Source organism: Colossoma macropomum, unplaced genomic scaffold, assembly GCF_904425465.1.
Source record: "Colossoma macropomum unplaced genomic scaffold, Colossoma_macropomum, whole genome shotgun sequence".
NCBI classification, from domain to species: domain Eukaryota; kingdom Metazoa; phylum Chordata; class Actinopteri; order Characiformes; family Serrasalmidae; genus Colossoma; species Colossoma macropomum.
The window spans coordinates 19,658,208-19,682,344 of NW_023494802.1; the positions used below are offsets into that span (position 1 = coordinate 19,658,208).

The 24,137-nt window shown below is 41.1% G+C and overlaps 1 protein-coding gene across 1 annotated transcript in view; it reads left to right on the forward strand.

Annotated features, from left to right (window-relative positions):
- Nucleotides 1-484: 484 nt before the first annotated feature.
- Nucleotides 485-24,137, forward strand: part of si:dkey-178k16.1 (band 4.1-like protein 1) — an 88,344-nt gene continuing 64,691 nt past the window's right edge. The window contains exon 1 of the mRNA XM_036591997.1: nucleotides 485-693. The gene's annotated coding sequence lies outside the window, so the exon portion shown is untranslated. The remainder of the gene's footprint in view (nucleotides 694-24,137) is intronic.

A 24,137-nucleotide genomic window follows, 5' to 3' on the forward strand; every position in this document is an offset into this window, starting at 1 on the left:
TCTTTCTCTTTTGATGCTGACAGCATCTGGGCTGCTTTGCTGTTGATCACGCCTCACTATTTTGAGCTTCATCCTTCTTTTTTGGACCTTGAGAGTCACAAAGAGAGAGGAATAGCGCCTAAAACGGCACCTGTGCTGATAGATGATGCCCACTGCAGTCCTTTCTGAAGGATTTGTGGCCTAACAGCCTTTTCTGTAGTCCTTCTAGCTCTTATTTACTGATGCAGGTACTGGAGCGTGGCCTCGGGCTATTTTACTCACCTCTGCTTATGCCAGTGCAGTGGAGACTGACACTGTGGCATCTGAAACTGCCCGAAGATGCATTCAATTATAACCGTTTCATTTCTAATATGCTTGAGTGATGGTAACAGGACGCGGGCGCTTTAGTTAAAGGGTGTGTTAGCGGTCAGACTGAAGCCTGTGCTCTTCATAAAGCTCCCTCTCTCTCTCGGTGTGCTCAGGAGTTCCGCCCCTTCAGCTCCTCTTCTCCTCACCCTCTCCTCTCCTCATTTCGCCAGCTAGTCTGCCTCTTTCCCTCCGCTCATCCATCCTCTCGGACCATTTGGTCTCATCCGCGGGAGAGCAGCGGCGGCGGCAGCAGCAGGGCGGTGTCTCTGCTTCCTTTGCTGGCTCCTGAAGACCTAAATGGTCGACGTTTGGACGGAAATCCGACTGTCGAGCCTGTAAAGACAGGTAGGCATCTATTGTGTTTTCCTGCGCTGCTGTAACATCGTGTGTAGTCACCGGTTTCTATGTTGCACTGTTAGCCCACAGTCAGCTCGTAATAAACCAGCGTTCAGTGTCTTTTACCTCAGGTTTCCGAGCTGGTCTGTGTTCAGTCTCAGGTATTTTTTCTGACATTTGACATTTTCTGCACCAGGCCAGCGCGTCAGCCCGGGGGCTCCACTGCTGTGGTCAGTGGTTGGTCGTTTTCTCTTTGTTTGGCTCCATTAACAGAACTTGCTGTGCTACATTTAACCGTTTCCTATGCAAACGCAGGGCATCCTTTTGTTTTTGACTCCTTATGTCGGACAAGCCCCAAATTAGCCTACCGGCGCTCCCCAAGCCGTGCAGGTAGAGCTAACCAGTTCACCTCACATCACACAATGGCACAGGGAGATCTAGGACAGCGGGGCGAAGCTTAAACCTATTAGAAAGGCATATTTTCCCTCACAACACAACCATGTGTTCTGCCTGCATGGTGACCATTGATTTCTGCAGGCTTAATATCTAGATGTCATACAGACCGGTCAGTTAAACGCCTTTCAAAGTGGGTTCTACCTGTCAGCCCGGACTGCTACACAATAAAATGACAGAAACGAGAGCCTGAACGACGGAGACACCGAGCTGTTTCCCAGCTGACAGGGTTTTATTCAGTAAGCTGGCTGTGGGTTTGAGGGTGTGGCACGGAGGCCAGCGTGCAGTGCCCAGCACTGACACCAATTAAAGGTGTGGCAAAGCTACGTGGCAGTTACAGACCAGCATAATGAAGTGATGGAGAACCACTTTCATACAACATTTGGCAATTAGGACTAGTCAACAGGTCAGGTGTAGTTGAAGAGCTGGAGCGTATAATGAATAGTCAGGCTAATTAAAGGAGCCCTCAGTGTGGCTGTGGGGACTACATTTCCCAGCATCCATTGTTCCCTTTGCACATTTAATTCTGCTGTAAATCAGTTTCCTCATCTGTTTGGTGAAAAGCTCACCCTGTCAGTGTTTGTTGAGGTTTTAGGGCACCAGATTCATTGCTAAAACAAACACTCTTACCATATGAGTTTTATTTGCATGTAGACATGTGCTGATATAAAAAAATTAATAATGTAGAAGATTATACGTGTTTGAAAAATCACTGTTAATAGCAATAATGTGTTGGTGGTTCGGAACTTCCCTGCTGGCACTTTATATAATCATCAATTTCTGGATTACTGTTTTCCACCGGTTTTAAATTGCCCATATCTTCAAAAAACAAATTTTCATCACTTTTTGGAAATGAAAGAGTTTGATGTAATATATAAACACTGTTATAGTTTCAAAATGTACCAGTCCCTACAGTCTATATATGACAACAAAGCTAAAAAACACCAATTAACATATATGTCTATTCACCTTCCAGCAGTTTAATGCTGCTCATTCACACTGAAGTTACAAGGAGTGCTACAATATATATATATATACATACATATATATACATACATATATATATATATATACACACCGATCAGGCATAACATTATGACCACCTCCTTGTTTCTACGCTCATTGTCCATTTTATCAGCTCCACTTACTATATAGGTGCACTTTGTAGTTCTACAGTTACAGACTGTAGTCCATCTGTTTCTCTGATACTTTGTTAGCCCCCTTTTACCCTGTTCTTCAGTGGTCAGGACCCCCATGGACCCTCACAGGGCAGGTACTATTTGGCAGGTGGATCATTCTCAGCACTGCAGTAACACTGACGTGGTGGTGGTGGTGTATTAGTGTGTGTTGTGCTGGTCCGAGTGGATCAGACACAGCAGTGCTCCTGGAGTTTTTAAACACTGTGTCCAATCACTGTCCACTCTATTAGACACTCCTACCTTGTCAGTCCACCTTGTAGATGTAAAGTCAGAGACGACAGCTCATCTGCTGCTGCACAGTTTGTGTTAGTCATCTTCTAGTCCTTCATCAGTGGTCACAGGACGCTGTTAGCTGGATATTTTTGGTTGGTGGACTATTCTCAGTCCAGCAGTGACACTGAGGTGTTTAAAAACTCCAGCAGCACTGCTGTGTCTGATCTACTCAGACCAGCACAACACACACTAACACACCACCACCACGTCAGTGTTACTGCAGCGCTGAGAATGATCCACCACCCAAATAGTAGCTGCTCTGTGAGGGTCCATGGGGGTCCTGACCACTGAGGAACAGGGTAAAAGGGGGCTAACAAAGTATGCAGAGAAACAGATGGACTACAGTCTGTAACTGTAGAACTACAAAGTGCACCTATTGTAGTACTTAAATACACTAAATATATATATATAAAAAGAAATATATATACACATTAGACTGTAAATAACTACACATATACACAATATACACATTAATATGCACTAGTACACAATATGTTGACTATCATGGTATACCTTATGACAGAATATGTCAATTTGCATGCATGTGTTCCTTTGGTTTTAACACTAAAGACTCTCTTATATATTATATGTTCCAACAAGAAGAGCTGTTTCACTCACTGTTGCTCCTACAGTACATTTGACCGTTAACATAATTTCTGGTGATGACATTTCGTTCCCAGTGGCCCAATTCAGCAGTATTACGCTTGGACAATATATATTTCCACAAAGAGTTACGTGCAATAGCCTACTGTTACACGAGGAGCAAGAGATGAATCTCACTTAGGCCCACAATGTTCAGATAGAAAATGAATATATTCCATCGCCTGGTAGGCAAGCAGGCACACAGGCTTACAAAATGAAGTACTGTGATGAGGTACCATCCCACACAGTGCCTCCAGTGCTCTCAGAATGAGCCCCATAGGTCCTATATGTTTCATGTACCATATGCATTCTTCAGTCATACTGCGTATTAATGTTCTTTTGCCTGCAACTGTTATTTTTCCAATATGTGTGCTTATCTATTCAGGCTTATCTGCCTGGGGAGCGTTGCAATTGAGGTCGAGGGCAGTCTGTGATTCTCCGTGAAGTTTCCAGTGCACAAAAGCATTGACTTGTTTCTTATACAGCAAGTACACAGTCTGAGCAAGCCATTTATTTTTAATCTAAAGTTCTTCCTGTCCTTACTCTTATAGTGATTTGTGTCTGTCTCTTTGTCCTGCGTATAAGGCGCTAATAAAGGCCTGCTAGTGTGCATCTGTGGGCTCATTTTGCCTCCAGGCCTGACAGTCGCTGAAAAATACTCCACCCCCGTCTCCTCCCTCTCCGTGGACTGCGAGACTGAGCATCACTCTTCACTGATGTTTAACGGTGTCCTTTATGCCGTCTGCGTTGACCCAAGGGATGACAGCTGGGAAGGGAGAATGTGTGCGAATTAGATATGGGTTCAGGGCCGGAGAGGTGTTTGATGTACTCTTCTGCCCTAAGGATGGAGGGAAATCTCCCATGAGGGCTTTGACAGTGGTCGGTGATGGATTTGTTACAAGTTAATTTCCCCCAGCCTTGTGTTTTTTTTTTGTGCAGCAATACCGAAGAAAAAAAATATGAATTCCTTCGGTGACAAAAGCCGAGAGCCCATGCATTATTCAGCCGGCAGTTCGGTTCTGTGGTCCTCAGGATGACAACATGACTTGGCTTGATTGCACTGAGTCAGAGTAATTTTCTTGCGCAGAACTATCAAACAGCTTCTCACATTCAAAGGATTTGTGGGCATCCTTTATGCAGCAAAGCGAAAGCGAAGGGAAAGGGGAGCCTTGTCACAGGAGAAAACGTTGAGGACTTGGAGCAGGAGGTGGTTTGCCTGCTTCAAAATCAGATTTAGCTTTATCTCCCTAAGGTAATATCCCTGCAAGTGTCCTCCATCAGTTACTATGCTCCTTAGATGTGGGAAACCATCGCCTCAAGGCTTCTCACCTATTACTGGGCCTGGAGACTGTTATGAGCATGATATTGATGTGCTCTATGGCTGGGCTCCCCTTTCTCTTAACCAAGTGGCCACTTAACTCCAGATCACAAGCAGTAATACTCTGCCTCCATTAGCATGTGGTTTAGTGAGCTGTAGAGGCTAGTGATAATGGGTTGTTGGGTTGGTGCAGTTCTGCACTCCTGTAAACGAGATTTAACTGTATAATTATTGGCTTTTAGGTGCTATAATAACACAAATGAGTCTTGATTTAAACACAAATAATTATTGAAGCATCAAATAATCATAGCAGTAGCTTCTAATAAAGCTTCTGCTATATTTGTGACAAAGCTTGAAGAAAACCAAGTAATTAAAGCACACATTTTCACACTACCCACACAGTTCACACCACCTGCAACTGTAAAACCAGATGTGCTTACTTATGTACAGTTAAAACTTGACTGTGAACTCATTACTGAGCCTGCCGAGCTTAATTAAGCTCAGTGTCCAGTTATAGGTTTTGTGTAGCACCAGTACTGGGTATCAGTATTGGGCTGATATCAGCAGAAAATGCTGGATTGGATATCGAAGGGAAAACAGAATGAATTTGATTCAGTGCTGTAACAAATCTATCCTGAAATAGCACACGTTCGCATTGTGAGGTGTGATGTTAGTTGTGTATTTCTTCCTGTGGGGTAGAGGCTGAGAGGTTCAGCATTATAGCTTACTTTTAGATGCTTTCCGATCTTAAGTGGTTCAATTAAAAATGGCCCATTTTAATGTTTAGTAGTTTTTAAAAGAGCCCATATCTTACAGTTTTCTTGTATTTTATTTTTTCCCTTTGCCTTCATCCACTTTTAGCATTTGTGTGGTTTTATGTACCAAAAACCTCTCTTTATCCCTTTAACAGGCTGTTTATGGTACGGTGCATTTAAGACTGATATAAGATAAATGAGCTCTGTTCTGATTGTCAGAAAGCACTCAGAGGTGAAACATTGCCTCGGACTTCAATGTGAATGAGCAGGGCTGAACTGCTATAGCCGAATAGGTGGATATACGTAAAGAAGTTGGTTCTTGTGACATCACAGAAAGAGTGAATTCAAAGCAGGCTGTTTTTGCAGCTGTTTCCATATATGGACTGTATGGACTGGGGAGAGAAATGTATGTTTTAAAATGTTATCAATGTTTACTTATTAGTCTAAACTCCTTTATTTAATAAAGCAAGTCATTTAAAGCAAATAGCACATTGCTATAGGTGTCAGCCGATACTCAAGGTTCCAGTATTGGTATCAGATAAGAAAAAGCAGAATCGCGGCCTCTCTGGATTTAAAGAATGTGTTTATTATTACTGAGACAGTAGGGGGCAGACACCTTGTCATTAGTAAATGTGTTGGCTCCTGCACCCACTATTTTAAGAAATAGGCTCAATCGCCATTTCAGTGTCTCAGTTCTCTGCCTCTGGGCTGTGCAGTGGAAGACAAGGGGTAATCTGTGAGTTTCTCACTGCGTGACTTGTACAATTACACTGGAAAATAGTGCTTTGCATTAGAGGTGAGTGACAATTAAAATTTTTTAATATACTTCAAGACATTTTTTTTATATGCAAAAAGCATCTTGATATTTAGTTTTGGAGGTTTGATACCCCCAGTAGTGACGCATTAAAAAACATACTATAAAAATCTATGAATATAATGATTTTTGTTCAGCGTTTCACATCAGTTAATTATGCTGTTTTTGTAATGAAACATGCAGTTGGACAGTATTTTTTAAACACTCAGGATATCCAAGATATGCTCAGAAGACTGTATTGTGATGTAATTTATCATGATAACAGTAAACGCCATCATTTTGCCCTCTCCCACTTTGAGTTTATGTGTGCAGCAGTGGCAGATGAATATAATATACAACCAAAAAAAGTTGGGACGCTGTGCAGAATGTAAATAAAAACAAAATGCAATGATGGGTAAATCATTTAAACCCTATATTTCTTTGAAAATAGTCCACATATCAAATATTGAAACAGAAATTTTATTGCTTTGAGAAAAAATATATGCCCATTTTGAATTTGGTGCCAGCAACACATTTCATTTATAAACATTATTTGATCGTGCAGTCTTTCACAGAGTGGTGAACCCCTCCTCATCTTTACTTCTGAAAGACTCCTCTCTGAGATGCTCTTTATACCCAATCATGTTACTGACCTGTTGCCAATTAGCCTAATTAGTTGTGAGATGTTCCACCAGGTGTTTTTTAGCATTACGCAGCTTTACCAGTCCTTTGTTGCCCCGTCACAACTTTTTTTGAAAAGCGTTGCTGGCATCAAATCAAAATGGGCAAATATTTCTCAAAAAAACAATACAATTTCTCAGTTTCAGAATCTGATATGTTGCCTTTTTATTATTTTCATTTAAATCTAGGGTTTAAATGATTTGCATTCTGTTTTTATTTACATTTTGCACAGCGTCCCAACCTTTATGGAACCTGAGTTTTATTATATCAACACAATAACAATCTTTCAGTTCACATTCGCTCACATAATATGTTTTATGCATGTGGAACCTGTGTCTACAAATGATCAAAGTAAATTCAAAACACTGAGTTTACAATATAGCTTTCATTTCCTACTATATAATAAGGTTTTCCTCTGCAGCAGCAGATTCACTAGTAATTTAAATACATTCCCTTCTAATGATGCAGCCCTAATGTACTATTTTATGCTAGAACGAACCCCTCTCAGAAGGAAAGATTATACCAAGTTTTTCCATTTTGTTTTTCTTCAGGTTTGCATTTGGCAAATAACTGAGGTGTTGTTAAGGGATAGTTCCTCATTTTGCCAATTCCTTTTGCTGCTTTTTCTTACTTACTAATCCTAATACAGCTGAATTTGCCTGTGCATTTCCCTCTTTGCCTGGGGTTTAATAGGAATTCCACTTTGTTTGATCTCAGGCTCTTAATGACATTTGCACTCTTTTGGCTTTTTTGGCAAAGACACAGAGTGGCTCTGTGCTTGGCAGCGTATGTTTTAGCCCGGTGGTCCTCAGTGCCAGCTACTGGGAATACATGAACTGCTTTAACTCAACTCATCAGGTAAATATCAAGACCTACGAAAGCTGAGTCAGGCATTTTAGAGCCAGGAAGATACAAAAACGTGCAGGGATTAAGAATTATTGTTCTCTGCAAACGAGGCCTGCACACATTAGACTTTCTAAAAGGCTGGCTAACTGCCACCAGGTGAGCTGAATCTAATAAGCCTTAACTGACTGAACAAAAGGAAAAAGCTGGCTCTGTCCCCTCCTGATTGGGGAGGTAGCTCCCAGTCCCGGGCCAGTGACCGTCACGACAAGTTAGTAACAGGTTTCACAGCTATATTGTCATAAGGGAGGCCTTATTGTTATTGTATCGCCAAGAATAGCTTCAAATCAAATGCAGCGTAATTATCTTAATCGCATTTGTAAACATAATTGAAAAACTTTTGGAGACAACTAAGTAGCTGTCCCTTCAGACTTGCTAAGAAGTTCACACCAGGGGGTCAGGGTTGGCTAAAGAAGCTGAGGACAAGAAACTCTGTTGACTAGGATTCCTAAGTTTGCATTCCCAAGCAGTCTGTACAGATCCGTGAACGTGCTGTTTGCTGTTAATATGCACACCGATATTGTTGAAGTTTGGCAGGAAATGAACAAGACGGGTTTGAATGGAGCAGGCGCTTCTGCGGAAATTTGCATAGCTGTCACTGGAAATGTGTGCAGGCAGCTGCTGTTAGCCTGATCTTACACTATGTTCTGGCTGCACAAAGAAAACCATAATAATATATATTGAAAAAAGAGTTTGGCCAAAGTAAATGAAATATTTATTAGGAATGCATCAGTCATGGATTTTTTTTTTGGCCTGATTTTTTGTGAGCCTTTTTTAAAAAACCTGGAGCTCACACTGTGTGGGCTAAATTAAGGACGACTTTCATTGATTTTTCAAAATTTCTGCTTAATTTAATTGTCAAGATGTAATCTGAGTCATTCAGAGTGGTCCGATGTGAAATGCTCCATTCTAGAGGAAAGTACAGAATTATTCACAGTGGTGGTGATAGGAACCAGAACTGTGAAGCGGCTAATGCCTCTAAAATTACAGAAAGTTATAACATGAAGTGGTTGTGAATACTTCGCATGATGCCTGAGGGTTTGTTTTACGGTAGTTCTGATATAGATGACTGAAGATTTTTGCCTAAAACATATATTTTTTTAATCTGTTCATGGCAGATAGGTTCATGCAGGGAACTGTAATGCAAAATAGTATCCAAAGCAAATGTTTTTTGTTTAGTTTTTTTTTAAACAAACATTACCTATAAAAAAGTCATAAGACACATGTAGTTTGTCTGGTCATTTTGGAAAAGAAATAAAATGTCTAAATTTGTGTTGTAGACATTGTGACACCTGGTTCCTATCAGCACCGCTGTAAGTAAATCTGAGTCCTTATGTTTCTCTACAATGAACCATTTCACATCTAGCCACTCTGAATGACTGTTTCCAGCTCAACCACTGAAAATGTGAAAGATCAGTGGAATTTCTCTTAACATATAAAACACACCAGTGCATTTCCAGTACTTTCTATAAGCCAAAGTTGAAATACACTTTTAGAAATAAAGGTACTAAACGGTCACTGGGGCAGTTCCCCTGTTGTCACTGGGGTGGGACCCTCAAGGCTCCATCTCAGTACCTTTAGTCAGGGAACATAACTGAACCATAATCCACTGAAATGATATGGTCTAAGCTGTACTGACTCCACACACCCCGTCTCGTCTCCAGGCTTTTATTTTACTGTTCTGTTTTAATACATTCGGTTATGAAAAGGTACAAATACGAACTTTTCACCTGGAAAAACTTATTTAAGGTTCACAATCAGACCTTAAAACCACTGTTGTACCTTTGAGGGAACATTTACACTGTTTGTACCTTGATGAAGGAAAAATGTGCCTGAACAGAACCTTTATTTCTAACAGTGTGTAAAAAATATTATTATATTGCTCTTTAAAGGAAATACCAGCTAGCCTAGCAATTTATAGAACATGAATCAACCAAAGTGCTGCATAGGAAGTAAAAGGCAACTGGTTGTTTAGCACAGTGAGTCATGTATAATTATGCTATGACACTTTGGTACAGGTGTAGCCGCAGCATTCAAATACAGCGCAAGTGCACAACTCATGTTATTTAAGTCATAAAAAGGCAACACTGTTTGGCCACAATACAAACTAGAAACCTGCAATTCCTGAAGGAAACGCAGAATGGTTGCACAGCGGTTACTATGCTATCCCAGGTGGTTGCTAAGGTGTCGCTAGGCAGTTGCTATGCCGTTGCTAAATAACTGGTAGGCAGTTGCCATGGTGTACGGGTTATTTATACAACAGTTAATTCCGGCCACGCAAGCTGATTGGTTGAGAAGCGTTCTAACCGTGCTGTTATTTCACCATAACATCACAGGTTTTTCACAAATACTGTATCAATCTGATGAGACACCGCTGCTAAGCAACAACTCTGACAGCTGTAGGAGATGCTCAAGCTACTTGAACGTTTTTACTTCTTACTTTGCCACAAACAGAAAATGGACACTTTTAAGATCACATTTGACCGACAGCCGATTTGGTCAGACTCTGAAGATGAGACGACACTAAATTCCCAAACTGTCATCACCACTGAGTAGCTTTTCAGTCAGCAGCTGAGACAGAAGAACAGCTGAACAACCTGGAATCAGCCAGAAATGAACCCAACACCATTCGCCAAACTAAATGGGCTGTAAGATGCTTTACAGACTGGCTGGAACAAAACAACATTAATATTGATCCAGAAAACTGACAAAACTGAGCTAAACTTGATATTGGGTCAGTTTTATGGCTCAGTCTGTACTTCAGAAGGCGAGGCTTTCTGCAGACTGTGCAGCGAGTGGGCGGAGCTCGTTACTCTGACGTAGCAACACGCTGCTTGTTAAGGAACTATAATTTGGCGGAACGAACTGCTAACATTAAAACATATTAAACGCCGCGTTCACGACCCAGTTTATTAATTCATTACTTTATTTATTTAACTGTTGTATAAAAGCAATAGCCTTCGGCTCGTGCCTGCGACCAAATCACAGCTGTGATGTTATTTCGCGATAACACGCTCCCTTTTGTGTTCTATTGCTGAAGTATTATGCAGGGAGTTGCCAAGTGTTAGCTACATATTGTTGAAAATGAATGGAGTCTATGTGAAGAACAAGGGATGAAAAACGGCACATAGAGGAGTGCGAGTCAGTATGGCTGTGGGTTAGAGTTTGGGGACTTGTCCTAAGTGAGTACATGCATTTTGGTGTCTGTTGAGCAAAGGAAATAAAGGGCTTGGGTGAGGGCGAAAATGGATGGGAGTCTATTGGAGAAACGACGGAAAAAAAAACAAATGGATGAGTGCGGGTCAGAATAACAGTGAATTTGTGTTTGGGGGCCTGCTCTAAGATAGTGTATGCCAGGGGTGCAGAACTCCGGTCCTGGAGGGCCGGTGTCCAGCACAGTTTGGTGATTTACCTGCTCCAACACACCTGATTACACCATCAGTTAATTGCCAGGTTAAGTGGGTGTGTTTGAGCAGGGAAGCCTCCAAACTGTGCTGGACACTGGCCCTCCAGGACCGGAGTTGTGTACCCCTGGTGTATGGGAAATGGTGTCATAGTAATAAATGGTTGATTGTCGATTGTATATTTGGAGAAATGATTTTATGATTTATCCTTTATGTAATCCCTCTAGAAGTTATTGCTGAATTTGAGCTCCAACCATTATTTCTCCGTTTCCAGTTTCACTCTCAAAAGCTCATGAAGCCGGCTGCGCATCAGCTCGCTGGAGTGAGATAAATCAGATGTGCGAGGCTGCTCTCATGTCAGTCAGCACTGGAACGTCCCTTGGCTGAAATTTCAAATATTTTTATTGAAGTTAAGCATTGACAGTTTATTCTTGTGTCACTATGGCAACTGTATTTTACAAAGAGAATCTCGCTTTTGTTTAACGTCACATTATCCCGTCAGCTCGGGGTGTATGCAGCTTTTTGCTGTCATCTCCCTCTCTTTAGATGTGTCACACTGAAAGCCTGTCTTGGTGTGAGGCCTGAAGTTGGGAGATGGCTTTGTGACAGTGACATCAGTGAAGAGACAGCGGAGGAAGTAAACACGTTTGTTTTTGCCAATAAGTAAGTTGACGCCTTTAAGAAGAGGATACTGTGGAAAAGGTGGGCCAGCTTTGCATGCGCTGGCCAGTGCTGCTAAGTGCTAGTCATCATCGGCATTAGTAATTTTCAAATTGAGTAAATTATCAGGAATTCTCATCATCTAATTATTTGTGTGCCTATCTCTGTATATGCTTGTAGGGTGAATCGCTCCATTAGAGATTTATGGGGCGTCGTCAAATGGTCTGCTTTTTACGCAGTTATCTCAGTGTCCTTGAAGTGCTCACAGGACTGCTTGACAGCATGTTCTTAAAGGACCATGTCCATATCTTTGAATGCTGACTTCTGCACTGAGGGCATGTTTAGACAAATCAAATTAGGTTTTTCTTCCTTAGCTGATTGGATTAGTGTCTTTATTCGAACCATTAGTATGACCCATTAGCAGTCGTTTGCTGAAATGGTTGTGATAAAATGATGGAGCCAAAATAGGAAATAGCAGCATCGGTTCTTTGTACGTCGAGGATCAGATTGGTATCAATTATGTGAAAACTGAAATGTAAGATTTGCTGCCTGGCTGAATGTAGTGCAAGTGCTTTTACAGAGTACATGGAACTTGGAACTGACTTGGACCTTAGACTAAAATCCTTTTGCTTCAAATAACTTAATACCTTAATTAAGTTTATTATTTAAAAAATGTTTGAACATTCCATTTGTCATTACCAATACAATTATACAAGAGTTAGTTCCAGCCACGCAAGCTGATTAGTTGAGAAGCGTTCTAACCGTGCTGTTATTTCGCTCAAACCATTTGAGCGTTTTTACATCTTACTTTGCCACAAACAGAAAATGGACACTTTTAAGATCACATTTGACCGACAGCCGATTTGGTCAGACTCTGAAGATGAGACGACACTAAATTCCCAAACTGTCATCACCACTGAGTAGCTTTTCAGTCGGTAGCTGTGACAGAAGAACAGCTGAACAACCTGGAATCAGCCAGAAATGAACCCAACACCATTCGCCAAACTAAATGGGCTGTAAGATGCTTTACAGACTGGCTGGAACAAAACAACATTAATATTGATCTGGCAAAAACTGACAAAACTGAGCTGAACTTGATATTGTGGCAGTTTTATGGCTCAGTCCTATTTGGTCAGACTCTGAAGATCAGACTACATGTTTGGCGAATGGTATTGGGTTTATTTCTGGCTGATTCCAGGTTGTTTAGCTGTTCTTCTGTCACAGCTGCCGACTGAAAAGCTGCTCAGTGGTGATGACAGTTTGGGAATTTAGTGTAAGAAGCTGGAGAACGAACTGCCGGCTGTGCAGCGAGTGGGCGGAGCTCGTTACTCTGACGTAGCAACAAGCTGCTTGTTAAGGAACTATAATTTGGTGAAGGAACTGCGAACATTAAAACATATTAAACGCCGCGTTCACGATCCAATTTATTTATTTCTTACTTTATTTATTTAACTGTAACTGTAAGCAATAGAACACTCGAGGTCGTGTGTTATCGTGAAATAACATCACGTTAGAAAATATCTGTTTTGGACAATTCTTAATGTTATGCACTAATTTTCAGATTTTGGGACACATTTACTTCAAAACAATAGGATCTAACTGTACTATGTGGCCGTGGATGTGGCTAAAAGTAAGTATTATTTTCACAAGTTGAAATTTGGGACAGATACCTCCCTGAAAGTACCCTGAAAATGACCATTTATATATATTTAGCCTACTACTATCTTAGTTATTGCCTTGGGTTTAAATAGACCACAGCATAATTACTGTAAATATCTAAGGCCTGAATACTTAGCTGTTTTTTTTAAATAGTTAGCGGTGTAACGTATCACTTATTTTAGTATTCCTTACTTACAAAATAAAACATGCTTATACAAATACATTTAACATACAAACTACCAATGCTGGATGCTGAGCAATTTTCCTCTGACTTCAGTGCTCTAAGGCAACATGCACAAGCTGGCCATGGATGTGAATCGCAGAATAAGCCCCCAGATGTGTAAAAGGGTTTGCAACCTCTTCCTTCTTTGCTACCTGTGACACTTGTCTTTCATAAATTTCTACACGTGGGGTGCATGAACTTTATAGCGATACAACACAAAATTGGCTTTGTAGACCATTCTGTAGTTAGCTGCTAGTTTAGCTGCTTAGCTGAGCACAGCTGCGCATTGCCTCCAGCCACACCAGACTTTTTTTGTGATACAACTCAGTGTCCACGCAGTAAATGTTTTCTTTTTTCTGAACCAGCTCTTACTGGTACCACTGTTAGTCATCATTCAGATTACTTTGCACACCTTGTTTATATTTTAACAGTTCTGCCAACTTCGGTGAGGTGACTGGAGTGAGATTTTCAGGTGACTGGTGTGAGATTTTTTAATTTTATGCATACAGATGTCATTGTTACACTGAATAAAACATTAATTTGAACCACAGCTGACAGTCATTAGCATGTAGACCCACTTACAAGTCATGAGCCGGTCCACAGTTTAGCTCTAAAACAGCTACAAACACAACTGAATCAAGCCATTAAAAACACTGAATACCTACAGGTACAGGTGTGTTGGAAGCCGGGTTAGAGCAAAAATATTGTAAGGCGTCTGCATTTGAACTGTTTCTACTGGCCTGTTTCTAGGTTTCAAATAATCATTAGTCATTCATAGTTTTAATAAAGCCTTATAAAGCCTGTGTCTTGTTTAGAGCAAAGGCAGGGATGGTGACATGTTCTTCAAGTTATCTTTCCTGTGATTGGCTGTTTATCAACTGAAAAGTACAAGGGAAAGTACAGATTTTTAGAGTTTTAGAAAGTAATCTAAAAGTTATGAGTAGTTACATTACTTCTTTTCAGAAAGTAATAAGTAATCTTATTACAGTTTAAGAGAAATGGCTAATAATTTGTAAGGGATTAATTTTTTGAGTAACTACCCCAACACTGTTGACATAATGACATAAAAAGGCGGAGCTGTTGGGGATACAGCCTTCTCAATAGTTTAATATGAACAAAGCAGAAATTACCAAGCAGAAAGAACAAAAACAGTCATTATGCAAGTTTATTCTGATCACGTTGGTTGACTTGAGACTTCTTTGCACAGCGTGAAAGCTTGAGAAAAGACCCAAAATCAGAGAGTTGCCAACCCTGATTCTAAGCATAGCCTGTGTTTAGGCAGTTTAGCCTAATTCAGCTTCCATGGAAATAATGTTGGAAGCAGTAACCTTTAAGTCATTTTTGCTCTTCAGTTTTCATGCCAGAGAAATATTAGGGGAAGTTCTTTTAGGAATACTTCATACTATTTCTTGAAGAAACTTGATAATATTCATTAAAGAAACTTGAAATGGTGAATTGAATTTGCAGTCAGCCCAAACAATCATACCCTTAGTTTGCTGTTCACCAGCCCTCCTCCTCGAGATCCACCTTCCTGCAGGTTTCATCTCCAGCCCAAATCTAACACACCTCATTATGCTAATCAAGAACTTCTGAAGTAGGGCTGGGCGATTAATTGAAAAGCAAGTGAAACTGACATTCAGAATCTCTAACCGACGTAATCTTGCTCATGTCGGTTATTGAGATTTTTTAAAATTCTGTTAATCCTTTCCCCACTCTGTCTGTTCATGTACTGTCCCCTTAAAAACTTACTACCATGCTGTAGTCATGTGACTCCGCCACGTCCACTCTGTGACCTGGAAGCTAAGGCTACGTTCACACAGCAGGTAAAAGTGGCCCAAATCTAATTTTCTCACCAAATCAAATTTTTTTGTTTGGCTGTTCAGATTATCTTTTAAATGTGATCTGTATGTGACATCAGTCTGAACAGATCAGCTCCTAAACTGACCCACAGAGCAACAGAACAGAGCGTCACGCTGCTTTACGGCTCATCCAGAGGTAAACAATCACGACCGCCAGTGAACGCCAGTCGCTCCTGGAGGATCAGCTTCATCTTCACCAGCATCACAGGAGCCATCATGAAGCTTCACTGACTGACAGCTGGGCTCATCACCCAGAATGTGTTCAAGCTGTAAAAAGGGCGTGGTCACTTCTTTGGTTTGTGTCCTCGGATTCTTTAAACTTTGCTTTCAGACTTTTAACTGTTCTTTGACGCTGCAGCCTCGTTCTCCTGCGGCCACGTTCGGACCTTTCTTTCTAAATCTCTTCAAACATGGAGGGTTTTGGATGAGTCTCTTCTAATGCTTGTACAGAAATATCACCCCAAATGTTTATGAGTCTCAGCAGCACAAAATTATGACGAATGTCAAGTTGGATTGACGCAAAGCCGTGTGAATTCCGATCTGGCTGTTCAGACGATTTACATTAAGATATGCAAAACATGTTTACAGTACAGACCTTGTGAGTGAACTATCAGGGCAAAAAACAAACAAAAACAAAATAATCGTTCATTAATCGTAAAAAAGGTAAAACATTCAGTTAATCGTGATATTGATTTGAGGTCATATCACCCAGCACTATTAAGAAGGCAGTTATTAGATGGATCAGGTGGGGACAATTAGTGCTGGAGCTACAGTCTGCAGGAAAGTAGATCTCCAAGAGCAGAGTTGGTGACCACTGCTTTAGTATATGTACTCCCTGCTAGAAAAAATCCCTCAGTGGTCATTTCATTTCAGGTCTGCGTTTGGCGAGATCAGATTTGCATCAAATATGCGAAAATCAAAACATCAGATTCGCTGCCAGGCTAAATGGAACGTAAGTGATTTTAGAGGATGAAAATCTAGTTTCTCCGGGCTGATTGTGTAAACTGAGATGACCCTGTAAAAGAGCAACAGGATGGAATCTGGTGTTCTGGTGGGATTATAACTCATAATTGAGAGCACAACTGACCTTGTTCTCACTCAGTGGGCAAGAAAGTGCTGTCACTCCCTGCTCACCAAGCAGTGTACCAGATAGCTGGATATTGAAAAGATAATATAAGGCTACGTTCACATTACCAGGTTTAAGTGGCACAAATCTGATCTTTTCAAATCCGACCTGAGCCACTTTCATATGTGGTTCTAGATCGGATACATATCCGATTCATGGCCATGCGGCCTTAATGTGACGCTCAGATCAGCTTTTTTCCACTGCGCGTGCTCCATCATTCAGCGTTACCATGGCAGCGGCGCTGAACAGAAGTTAAAGCCTGTAAACGGTGGAAAAGCAGCTCATCTCACCTTTTTCTCCTTCATCTCGCTCTAATAATGAAGCTGAGAGCTGATCAGAGTTAATTATCTTCTCAGTGAAGCTCGTTCTGCTCGTTAGTTTGTGCTGATGATGCACGTGATTCATTCACGTGACGTTACTGAGTAGGATGTGCGCATGCGGGTCATTTCAGGACGCCGGTTCGTTCACATTAATGAGATTTGATTCATTTACCTAAACGAGTGTGAACCATCGTGTCAGAGAGATTTAAGCAATGAGGCTTGTAATGTGAACATAGCTTAATAGAGTCAAGCGCTTTGAGTTGCTCCTGAGAGTGTGCCATTGCTATAAGGCCTTTAGGTTAAAGGAGCTGCAGTAGGCTCCATACACATCAGTGGAGGTGTTCACTGCTAGAAGGGCAAAACACATTAAAACTGTTTCAGAAATGGTGTCTGTGAGGTCAAGACTGATGTACTATGCATAATCTTGTTTTACAGTAAGTGCCATATCTTTGTGGAACAGAGTGTAGTCCTTTCCCAGCTTGGTTTGATGCTAATATGGATTAGCATGGTGGAGACCTCTCCCCTCACACTCCTTCCTCTTTACAGACATGCCTCAGGACCGCATTTGTATCACGCTGAACCATGCGATGTAGGGAAAGAGCCTCTGCGGTTTGAGGCTTTGCTCTCTCATCGAAACCCTCAAATAGTTGGCAGCTCTTTGATTTAACGCCCTCATGCAGTGTTTTTCAGAGGCTCAGGCCATGTCCCAGAATCGATTTCGTTGGGTCCGAGTCCTAAACCAATTCTGGGAAAGTTTCTCTCTCGTGACAAGGACGTATCCTCACAGGAGCTCCGCCCCAGCTTCATGACAGCAGCCAAACTCCAGTCAAGGGAGATTGATGGATTTGATACAAACAGCATTAATATAAATGCTCCAATTAATTTGAGTCAGCCTGCATGTGGACATGCATACTAACCAGGCAGTACGGTATACGCGCCGGTCCAGGAGCAATCCTCCCTCCCTTTCCTGCTTCTAGTCTCGGGAGCTGATTATATGGAGTAAGACGACGTCATCACCTCCTTCTTTTCAGCGAGGCTTTGAAGATTAATGTGTTTAGGTCTGCAAATGAAAGTGTGTTGATCCAATATTGTGAACTGCGATGAGTGCCATATTTGGCTGCTGTATATTTGCTTATGCTTATGTAGGGCTGAGAAATATGACTAAAAATCTGTATCTTGATTTTGTTCATCCTTTTGGTGGTAAGTGAACTGCAGTGATGAATAGTCCAGAGGAGCCCAATTTGGCACACAGATGCACCTGTTTGTATTCCCACAGTGCTATGAATTGAACCCAGTGACGATGATAGTGTTATCCATTGTACTTTGCTTAATTTTGTATCTCCAAAACCCGATTTTGAATTTTTGTCATAATCTGAAAGTGCCTGCCCTTTACATTGTGTGTAAATTTCATGATAAATAGACTAAAAGAAACAGCCCAAAATGACTTGGAAAAAAGTCTTGTTTCATTGACTTACATTATGTTGCATTAGCTGCTAGTTTAGCTACTTAGCTAAGCACAGCTGCACATTGCCTCCAGCCACACCAGACTATTTTGTGCTACAATTCAGTGTCCACACAGTAAATGTTTTCTTTTTTTCTGAACCAGCTCTTACTGGTACCACTGTTAGTCATCATTCAGATTTCTTGGCTGTGCACACACCAACTTCGGTGAGGTGACTGGAGTGAGTTTTTCAGGTGACTGGAGTGAGATTTTAAATTTTATGCATACAAATGCCTTTCTTACACTGCATAAAACATTAATTTGAACCACAGCTGATAGTCATTAGCATGTAGACCCATGAACAAGTCCTCAGGGAAAAGTCTGGTTCCATTGACTTACATTAAAATTAAGGTATGTTTTTTCCTTCTCCTGTAAAGTTATGATTTTGTAGATACAAGGTTTTGTTCCGTCAGCAGCGATATATTGTATAATAGTCAATATATTGCCCAGACATTCGCTTATGGCAAACCCAGAGTAAAGTTTTTGTCTGGGCCACTGTATTTCAGTCAAATAATTCAGCAGACAATGAGGAACATTAATGCTAGGTGCAGGGGTGGACGATATGAGAATATGATTTTGTTATCGTGATAAATTACATCATGATATGCTTTTCTGAGCATGGTTATTATCAATACTAAAAACATTAAACAACTGAATGTATCGTTAAAAAAAAATTTGAGCTGCAGCTCTCATGTGGCGTAGCTTTCTAAAGTTTCTCTCTACTGTTGTTAGGTCACAAGTTCAAATCTCAACGGTGCCAGATGTCCAGAAGAGCATAATTAGTACCATTTAATTGGATGCAATTAATTGTGGAGTAATGTGTGGTGCATGAAACGTTGCATAAAAAACATTGCATTTTTAAATATGGCATCACTGTGCATTGTCCATTGTGTCTGTTTAAACTTATCAAACTTTTTAAAAACAGATTATCCTGATACGCATTGTAAACGCATCATTATAAGTATTTTTGGCACAATTCCCACCCTAACTTGACTTGCAAAGTTACCAGCTCAACAGAATCCCCTCATTCTAAGTGAGAAAGGGAATTAGCCCATAAGAATGGAAGCTGGCATTACTACAACCAGGAGCTCTATTACAGCGCACTACTGTGCAGCTCTCCTAGAGAGGAACAGTGCTGTTTTTGTGCCCCGTGAAAGGCCACCTCAGTGGCTTTCGGATGTGCCACATACTACCCAGAAATAACTTTCCCCTCTCACACTCTGCTTCCCTGCGAGAGAAGACAAGAGGAGGCGTTGCACTGTTGCTTATCCCCATGGTCATTTTTATTCTCCTGAAATCTTTTTTTGTGAACTGCTGGCATGTTTGACTCGAGTCATTACAGGCGCTGTCCTGTGGCTTCCCCCCCTTCGCTGTCGTGACTTTGTGCCATGAATGATGGATTCCTGTAACAGATTGCAGCACAGATGAGTGATTGCGCTCAGGGCTACAGAGAACTGGTCGCAAGCATGGTTCCCCTTCTTTCCAACAGCAACGCTGCGGGTAGAGAGTGCAGGGGAAGATAGTTGATGACAAATGGCATAGCATGGCCGTCATTTTGCAGGAAATTATTCCCCATCATTCCCCCGGCTTTTGGGGCATTTATCTAAGCGAGCCGGCATCCTCGACGGCGTTGTTCAGATGCTGGTGCAAAAGGGTCACTGATAAGCCATATATGGAGGTTTCGGCCCTGCGCCTATTGTGTATAATAATAAGATGCTCGTTTTTTTAGAGCTGTGGCGACAGTCATACCGTAGTGAATAGTAACAGTACAATACAAATGGTAAAATGGCCAATGGCTATAAGAGAGACATTTTGAAATCTGAATCAAGGAGGGATTCTGGTGTATAATATCACCAAACTCCACAAAAGACACTATGAACTTAGTTGAATGTGACAAATTTAAATTTGAAATTAGTGAATATGGCTCCTTTTGACAATGATGTACCTTTTTAAGCACTTGTCTTTGAAGACTATCCCTGATAGCCTACTGAAGAGCTCTAACTAGAACTAGAACTAGAAAAGCCACTATTTAATATGTTAATATATTAATTAAGAAGTTTTCACAATGCACGATATAAAAAAAAAATTTCTCATATCTGATAAGTTGGAAAAGACAAAGTAGTGACACATTAAAAAAAGTCACATCAAAGGCTGAACACAGTGATTTGTATTCAACATTTCACACACTGCTTCACTAAATCCAATTAAACAGAACTAATTATGCCCTCTTTGTAATCAAACATGCAGTTGGGAAGTGTTTAAGTACTGGTGATATCCACAGTTTGCTCAGAAAAGCTTGTTGTGGCACATTGTGATGTAGTTTATCATGATAACGATGAACATTGTCATAGTGCCCAGCTCGAACATGTAGTACTCTTATTACAGCATCGCGTCCCTCAGCCTCGTTGGTTTGACAGAATTCATGATTTAGACCTTTTTTGTCTTCGTCCAATGTTGTCTCAATACAATATCCAGCATGCATTGCACAAATACATTATACAACGATTGCGAAGGCCTACCCCCCTCTGCAATATGGAAATCCTGACTTGTGGTGGAAACTATTTCAAACAGACAGCCTGCCCTCATGTATCTGCCCCAAAGCAGTCATAGTTTCTTAAAAGTACCTTCTGCCTCCACGATACATCATCACTTAGCCTTAAAACAGAAAATCTCACTCTAGCTTTGCTGTCATGAATACGATTATCTTCAAGGTCTGGAACTTTGCCTTTAGGGGCCACTTAAAGATGGACAAATAACACCAAACCCAGTTGATTAGCTAAGTTAGTGTTCAGTAAGGATAAAGGCTTTCAGCTCCAGTAACTGAGTAGCCCAACAGATGACAATAGTGAAGTGATGTCGGTGTGCTTTGTGATATTACTGGGCATTTTAGCATGACGTTTAGTAATTCATGCATTGTAGCAAGATGCACAAGCCTTTAGGATCCTTTGAACGATGCTAGTTATAGGTTTTATTTAAGAAAGTCCATTCACAGTATTCTCCATCTTCTTAAAGATGGACAAATAACACCAAACTCAGTTCATTAACTATCAGCCAAGAGCCAAGTTAGTGTTCAGTGAGGATAAAGGTAAAGACGTGGCAATTCTGGATGCTCATGACTCCAGGGACAGTGAAATGACATGACACTGCATTGCATCACCTTTTCTGAACGAGTTATCCATTTCAGGCCTTGAAGGTTACCACTCTTTTGGCTCAGCAGTGAAAGAGAAAAATAGACTGCTTCGCTGCTTACATGAAGTTGCTTTGCAATATGTCCATATGGGCTGGTCAAATGCCAGAGAGCTGACTGTGCCCTCATTGCTCAGTATGGCAAAAGCTGGAAGCTTTGGCAAGAGGCACTTTCAGAGTCTTGCTCTATAATGCCTGCGCTTGATAATCTCCTGTCCAGTATAGAGACCATAAAGGTGATGTTTCGTGTTTTTGCGATATCTTGACAAATCCCTCCTGAGACGCTCTCACATGTGCTTACAGCCACTCACAATTGCCTCTTATAAGCCATCCTTGGCTGGGTTTCTTTGTCATCTCCGTTGCTATCAGCATTCAGAGCGTGATGCCTCTTTGCAAGATTATCCGTGATCAAACCGACTTCTGACGAGAAGATAATAGACAAAGCCATGGCGGCGCGTGCGGAGCAGGCCAGGGGCAATCTGATCTCGGAACAGCAATCATATCTCTCTGTGCGGCACTTTCGGCCCATAAAGGCGGCTTGATCTTTCTATTGACATTTTAATGACCTGATGTCAAACGCAATTTTGATCATGACGAGACCTCGACCATCGTCTTGCCTGCGGACTTGTTAACATGCAGCGTCATGCGCACATATGAACGTCTCGGACCACACAGAGGGCAGAGAGGCCACGTGGACATCCCAGCTTTAGATGCTGAGCTCGTTCTGGTCAACACCGCCAGTTTAGCATGTGGAATGAGCTTTGGCTTCGAAATGCCCTTGTCTTTTGTGAAGATTTTGCTCAGAACCTTTTTAGAGGCTCAGGGCTTTTTGCAGCCAAAGTGTGTCAAGTATTCCTTATTGAGTCCCTTTGTGCAGATGAATATTCAAGCAACTCAAGCCGGTGCAGAAAGAACTCTCCTTTTAAATCTTTCTTACACCTCAACCTGAAGCTAGAAGGCATTGGTAAACTGTATGTATGAAGACAAAGCTAATTGTGACCATCTTTACTGCTTGATTTCGTTTTATAGTGCAGTTGAGTTTATGACTAATTGGCCCCTCAAGCTGCTGATCCGAAACCTTCAATCTCACACATGAAAAGCCTATGTGAAATCCTCTTATGGTAGCTGAAGAGAAGCATCTAGAACAAAAAAAGGGCATTTTACTGAAGATAAGAGCAGGCTAGCCTGTATCTGATTGCCTATTATCTCTCACAGACAGCTGATTAGGTCTGCATGGACCAGAGCAGGCATTCGGCTCCAGTAATTGAGTAGCCCAACACATGACATTAGTGAAGTGATGTCGCTGTGCTTTGTGATATTACTGGGCATTTTAGCAGGACGTTCAATAATTCATGCAGTGTGGCGGGGTACACGAGCCTTTATGATCCTTTGAGCAATGCTAGTTATAGGTTTTGTTCAAGAAAGTCTATTCACAAAATTCTTTCTGGGTTTTCTAGGTTTTCTAGGTTTTCTCACTAAAGTAAGAGATAAATGTTTGGCAGATTAATTAACAATAACTTCAATTTTGAATGTTATTACAGTTTTTTAACCAGTGAATATTAGAGTGTGTTTCTGTTGATGACTGATCTAGAATCTAGAATAAAATCTAGAATAATTTTAGTCATTTAAATCCAAAATAGTGAGACCGAGGCAGAATTTATTAGGATGTATAATATGAAGATGGATTAGGGTGGATGTATGAAGATTCATCCGATTTCAAAATGATTTATTTCACTGGTAAATCATTATGGAACAATGCAGTAAACTGTAAATGGTTTAATTGAGCATAATGTTTATTATGTAATTTTATAAGTGCTCAGTATGAACTCAGTGGAGAACGCAAAATGCTTTCTGCTCAGGGGTCTCATCTCCTCGCTGACTGAAGGGAGCCGTCTTCCGGTGACAGTCAGAAACCCTATGACCCCTTCCTTCATTTGGATTGTGATTGGTTCCTAGGCGCCTCACGGTTGTAAAAATATGGTGCTTTGAAATCAGATGAACCTTTTTGAATCACCCTGTATAAAGAGCTGTTAGACCTGGCAAAGAGACAGTAGAAGGCTATAAATACTAGCAGATGAGACTATAAACTCCTAGGAAGGATAACTACTTGGAGGGGTCACAAAGTAGATGGAGGTAGAAATGCTAATGAGAAGGCTGGACTAGGGAGGAGACATGGGAGGAGGAAAATTGTGGCTGTGTACAAAATAACATACTGCACCAGTATATACTGCATACTGAACATTACTCTTCATAGTAGTATACATTGTAGTATGCTTTAGATATTTAAATGAAGAGTAGCATGCAGGATACAGTAAGTACTGATGCAGTATACAGCACACTGTATGCTATTCCAAATGCAGCCAGTGGCTTTCTCACCAGCAGCAGCTGCTATAATAAGCAACAAAGGCTACGACAGCTGGAAAAAACACCTGTGCTGTTTTGACTCACTGCTTCATGCTTGTTTTTCTACTATGGCAAAAATGCCAAATTAATTAATG